The sequence below is a fragment of the Alexandromys fortis genome, unplaced genomic scaffold, assembly GCF_014885135.2.
Source record: "Alexandromys fortis isolate MF-2015 unplaced genomic scaffold, M_Fortis_MF-2015_v1.1 scaffold_168, whole genome shotgun sequence".
NCBI classification, from domain to species: Eukaryota; Metazoa; Chordata; class Mammalia; order Rodentia; family Cricetidae; genus Alexandromys; species Alexandromys fortis.
In genome coordinates this window covers 3400188-3406446 of record NW_026068058.1, presented here as the reverse complement: position 1 = coordinate 3406446, position 6259 = coordinate 3400188, and positions in this window count along the sequence as shown.

The following is a 6259-nucleotide window of genomic DNA, read 5'->3' as shown; positions in this document are numbered from 1 at the left end:
AGAGAGAGAGAGAGAGAGAGAGAGAGAGAGAGAGAGAGAGAGAGAAAGAGAGAGAGAGCTATCCAATCCGTGGACACCAACCACACACAGCAGCCCCTCCTCATTAACTATTATATTTTCTCTGGCTTCAGTTACCCGCAGTCTGCTGTGGGCTGAACAAATCAAATGGAAAATTTCAGAAATGCTCAATTTATAAACTTTAAATTGCACGCAGTTCTGAGTAACATGGTGAAATCTCACATCACCTCAGCCTGTTCATCAAGGCCCAGGCTGTCTGCGCTGTAGGAGGGACCACTCCCCGGACATGTACTTGGTAGCGAATGCTCATGTCAAGTTGTCCCTACCTTACTTTAATAACATCTCTGCAGCAGTGGTGTAGTGCTTAGGCTGCACAGACCCCACAGTCATAAACTGAATCCTTTCGGTGAAATGGTGAAAGTTCCCAACTTTAGAAGGAAGAATTTTCATTCGCCCAAGGCTGGCACAGTTTTAATAGTCAAAAACGCAACTTCTGTCTGTGGAACATCAAAGAAGGGGAAAGAGACTTGTGCTGGCTTTGTTGTTGTTGAGATGTGGATCCCATTGTGGTTGATGGATGACACGGGCTTAGTTTGGTTGGAGAGGCCTTACATATGTGGAGGGAAACCAGCAAGTGCTCAGGTATTCACGGGGGACCTGGGGACAGGCAGAGGTTAAGGGACTCGTGAGTCATTTCCCATTGACCAGCAGGAGACTTCGATAGACGCCCTAAGAGAAGGTAGCAGGCATAATGGGCTTGGATCAGAAACACCCCCTACAGAACTGGGAGGAGCAGCAGGTATACAGGGAAAGTCAGCCTCACGATGCGGGTTTTAATTCCTCCTGGATACTTGGGGGATGGTGTGGGACTGATCAGAATGTTAATAAAACCTGGAGAGAGAACCCAGCAACCAACTGGGGCTGACTCCTGGCTGCCCAGGCGAGGAAGAGAACAAACCTGGAAAGATTGCTAGGATTTTCACAGGACAGAGGATGGATATTAACCAGAGACGGCCAGGTGAGCTCCCTGGAGTGTGAGGTATCAGGGAGGGAAGTGCTGCAGGGATTTGGGGACAGAACTGGAGGTGGCAGATTGCAACGCTCTGAATGCCTGCTATGCTCTCTGCTCCTCTGGATGCTTCCTCTAAGCAATTGCCTGTCATTTTCTCAACAGCCTGTGAGGAACAGACCCAAAGAAGAATGTGTTCTCCCCATTGATGCTGACCTCAGTGCTGTCTCTGAGCTCTTAGCAGAACCTTAGATTCTAGAAATGTAATTTCTAACTATGATGGACTGACCTATGTACCTACCAAATGCTTAAGATGGAATCCTAGCCCCTAGAACCTTGGTAAGTGACTGTATTTGGAGACAGGGCCTTTAAAGAATTGATCAAGTCAGGATGGTGATACTGTGGCGAGCTCTAATCCAATTTGGCTTATGCCCTTATAAAGAGAGGACATTTGGACACAGAGAGACACCAGAAATTGCGAGGCACAGAAGAAAATCCATAGGAGGACACAAGGAAAGGACAATTATATACAAGCTGAGCAGGGAAGGAGAGCACTCATGAGGAACAAGGCTTTCAACACCTTCATATTGGTCTCATAGCTTCAGGAACAATGAGAGAAAATTCGCTTAAGTGTCTAGTCCTTGGCACGGTATTTAGTATGAAAATCTGGTAACCGATGCACCGACCCCTGGGAGGGCCTGAGTCTTTGGGTTTCCATTGCTGTAATAAAACACTGTGACCAGAAAGCAGCTTGGAGAGAAAAGGGTCTATTTCATTTTACAGTGTCTATATCCTTCACTGGGGAAGCCAAGGAGGAGCTAGGAGCCAGGAACTGAAGCAGAAGCCACAGAATGACGTTGCTTACTGACTGTGCTCCCCATTGTGGTGATATTTCGTTCATGATCTAACAAATAAAACTTGCCTGAAGATCAGAGTGCAGAGATAAGCCACTAGTTAACCAGAGAGGCCAGGCCGTGGTGGTACACACCTTTAATCCCAGCACTCAGGAGGTAGAGGCAGATGGATCCTTGTGAGTTCAAGGCCACCCTGGGCTGCACAAGAATGATCCAGTCTAAAAGAGAAACAGGGCCAGTTGGTGATGGCTCACACCTTTAATCCCAGTACTTGGGAGTAACATACCTTTAATCCTAGCACTGGGAAATGTTGGGGAATATTATTTTCAGGTGTGTGACTTTTGTTTACGCTGCATTTGTTTAACTCTGTGAAGCTGTGCTATTGTGCCTGTCTAAAACACCTGATGGTCCTAATAGCAAGGCCATTAGCAAGGCAGGGCTGGCAGGCAGAGACTATAAATAGAATGAAAAACCCGTGAGAAGGAGGAAAGGAGCACTAGGGGCCAGTCACTCAGGCAGCCACGGAGTAAGAGTGAAAGTAAGTTTACAGAAGAGAAAGGAAAAAGCCCAGAGGCTAAAGGTAGTAGGAATAATTTAAAAAAAGCTGGCAAGAAACAAGCCAAGCTAAGGGCAGGTATTCATAAATAAGAATGAGCCTCCATGTGTGATTTATTTGAGAGCTGGGCAGCAGGCTCCCCCAAAAAGCCAAAAGAGTAACATATCCTACAATAAGGAAAGTGGAGACAGGAAAGGATATGGCTGGGGGAGAGAGGACTGTATGGGGAGAAGAGATAGGAGCCCAGAATACTCAATCTGAGGTTCCCAGGGACAGGATCGCCCCTTTGGTCTGAGGATTCAGTAGAGGTAAGAACTAGTGGCTGGCCGCTCTCTCAGTGTTAACTCCTATATCTGATTCAGGAGTTTTTATTATTAAAACCAATTAGGATTCACGCCAAACCCCATGGCTTCATCAGCCTGCTTTCCTATAGGATCCAGGACGGCAAGACCTGAGGTGGCGCCGCCCACAGTGGGCTGAGCCCTCCCACATAAATCATCAATTAAGAAAATATACCACAGGCTTGGCCACAGACCAATCTGGTGGGGACAATTTCTCAGCTGGGTTCCCCTTTCCCAAATGTGTCGGGTTGGCATAAAACCAGCCAGCACAGCCTGTGTCCCAAGCTCTGGGTTTGGAACTGAACTCTGCAGGCTCCCGGGAAGTCCGTACTTTAGATTTCCGGGCTGGAGAGAATTATGAACGTCACTGTGAAGGTTCCGTGGGGCGATTCATCTATTTTTTTCCCCCATGAATAATTGCAGAGCATCCATTTTGTGACTCCTGTGGTTAGAGAACCACATAAATCTGGTTTTCCCCTGAACACCGCTTGCTCCCGGGGCTAACAGCACCTGGTGCACACTGGACAGCCAGCAAACGCTGTCACGTGGAAGAACGGATGTGGAGCAGGTTCTAGAAATGGAAGAAACGGCAAAGCAATTCAGAGATGGACTTCATAGAGCTTGGACTCTGTGGAGGGCAAAAACTACAATTTGTTCCAAAAAAAGTCACTGGGGGGGGGGGGCAGACATTATCAAGAGGAGCTACCCTACAGAACTTGATAAAGAATGTTAGCTGTACTTTTCCTGTTTGCGGTAGCATGTGTGGCCACTAAATATGTCAAATGTGCCACTTAATACAAACAAGGGTTTGAACTATGAATTAACTTTGAAACAGGCCCTGAGGTGATAACATATTGTACAGTTTAGGATTTAGAGGCCTGGAGAACACTGCTGGCCTGGAACCGGGACAGACAGGAGAGGATAACACCTCAACAAATGCCCTGGAAGGAAGACTCTTATGAGTCACTTCTTTCTCAACTTTATTGGTAAAAAGAAAACAAGAACAAAATCCCTCAATTCTGTCTTGTGGAAACTGTAAATGCCGGGTTCTCCTATTCCCGCAAGGTGCCAATGGCGCCATCTGGTGGTTGAAAAAGATTCTGCATTAAGTAGACTAGTGTTTACTTCGTTCATTTCTCATCTGTAGTTTGTGTTTCTATTAAAGTAATACATTCACGTATTTGAAGCATGGCATTGCTGTAGTTTGACACGATAACAGTTTTCCTTCTTCTTCCTCCATTTCACAGTCTTCCGAAGCCACCCTTCCTCTTCTTTTGACACTGCTCCCTATCCCAAAGGACATTCACAGTAATACTTGTAGAAGGACACTGTTGAGGATGGAAACTTGACTTTCCTTCCTTCCCTGTCTTCCCACTTGCTCTCACTCCTCCCAGTTCTTGCCCAGAAGTGAAGCTATGCCACCATGCTAGTTGGACAGCTTGGGTGTTACTATATCCTGAAAATAGCAATCACAGCGGATCCATACAGCAAATTTCCTCATCCATTTCTCTTTGTATTTTTGCTCTGTGCCTCCACTGTTTCTCTTAACTCTGTCACCGAGAATTTTATGTTTTTCTCTTGTGTACAGTTTCCAGGAGCCTCCATTGTGATTTCCTGCATGTTTGTGGTATTGGCAGTTGGCAGTGTCTTTTCTGTTTCAAGTTTTTATTCTCCTTGAAATGTTTTTGAAAACATGTGTTTTCATGTCTGGTTCTCCTCAAATGTCTCGTAACCTGGCAAGAGAAAACTGTGGCCTGTGGTTAGGACTTGGTACCTGTCTGGCTCACTGGAGGATTCTCTGGCTGAACCATGTTAGTACAAGAACTTGAATCCTACATGATGCTTTTGAGGTAGTCAAAATGCCCAGGAACACTTTCATCTCTTGAGTGGGGGGTGGAACCCTGACCAGCGAACCCTGACCAACGAACCCTGACCCTGTGGTGAACACCAGAGCCCTCACCACTAGAACCCTGGCCACCAGAACCCTTATGAACAGAGCACTGACCACAGAACCCTGGCCACCAGAACCCTATAAGAACCCTGACCAGAGACCTATGAACACCAGAACTCTGACCACAGACCTTCCAACCACCAAAACCCTGGCTCCCAGAACCCCGACCACCAGAACCTTGCCTACAGAACTCTAACCACCAGAACTCCAGCCACCAGAACCCTTCTAACCAGAACCCTGACCACCAGACTTGGGGATGAAGTGGAGATTTGGGTCTTCACATGGAGTATGGATATGATCACCTAATCATCTCTGGGATGTAAATAAGCTATCCTTTAATGGTATTATGTGTCTCTTAGTTAGGACCTTGTGTTGTCTGCTCTCAAGAGATGAATTCATCAGCTTTCTAGAAAGTCTAGGGGATGTTTTGTCTGGGCTGGGTCAGGGAAGGGATCTGGGGGCTTACTGACAACCTCTATGTGGATCCTCAGCCCACTAGCTTCTTTCACGTGGCTTCTCTCCCCATCTACCACAGAAAGTGCCACAGTTGTGTGTGTGTGTGTGTGTGTGTGTGTGTGTGTGTGTGTGTCTTTTCCTGAATGACTAAAAGTGTTTGCATCTGAGACATCCTCAAAGGAGCATGCATTAAAACTGTATCTTCCAGCTTGGTGCTGTTGGGGAATAGTACACTCTTTCCAACATGAAAGCTCCGCAGGAGCCTTCAGGTCAGGAGAGACCTGCCCTTGAAAGGGACAGTGAGACTCTGGCTCTTTCTTTTTCCCCCTCTCCTCTGCCTCCTAGCCATATGAGGTAACCCGCTTTCTTTTTCACGTGTTTTTTCATGATGTGCCCACCAAGACACGCTGCCTTGCCATAGGCCAACCAGACTGGGACCTACAAAATGTGACCCTGGACACATCTTTCCTTTTTATGTGTTTCCTTTTTATGTGTTATAGGACCGGAAAGCTGACTGACACACGGCCTAGGGGAGAATACAGGCACTATCTGGATTTTGGGAACATCAGAGTTGCCATCCCCAGATCTTCTTACCCCAAAGGTTTATGCCTTTTCCAGGACCGCCTTGTACTGGGTTGTCAGAGGAGAGCCGAAGTACAAGTGTCCTTATCTTACCTTCTTCACACTGGTGACTCTCCATTAAAATCATTCACTTTGCAACCACTTGTTGGCCCTATCTCAGAAATCGACCTGGGCTGGATTTAGCTGTGTGCTGACTAAAGCGGCCTTCTCTGCCCCACAGGATGTCTGTAAACTGTGGCAGATGAATACATAGTTAGGTATGTGTATTTTGAGCAGAAATGCAGGTAATTGAGAGGACTGGGACTCTCCATGGAGGTCAGATAGGCTGTTTTCCAAGCTATTCCAGCAAGTAGTTCACTGGCAGGTGCAGACACCTGCTTTTCTGCACAGCCACCTCCTCCCAAGAACACCTATCTTGCTGATTGCCGGTTAGCTTCCTGCTTCCCCGGGGGGGGGGGGGGGGGGGGGGGAACCCCCTTAACCCATTGTCAG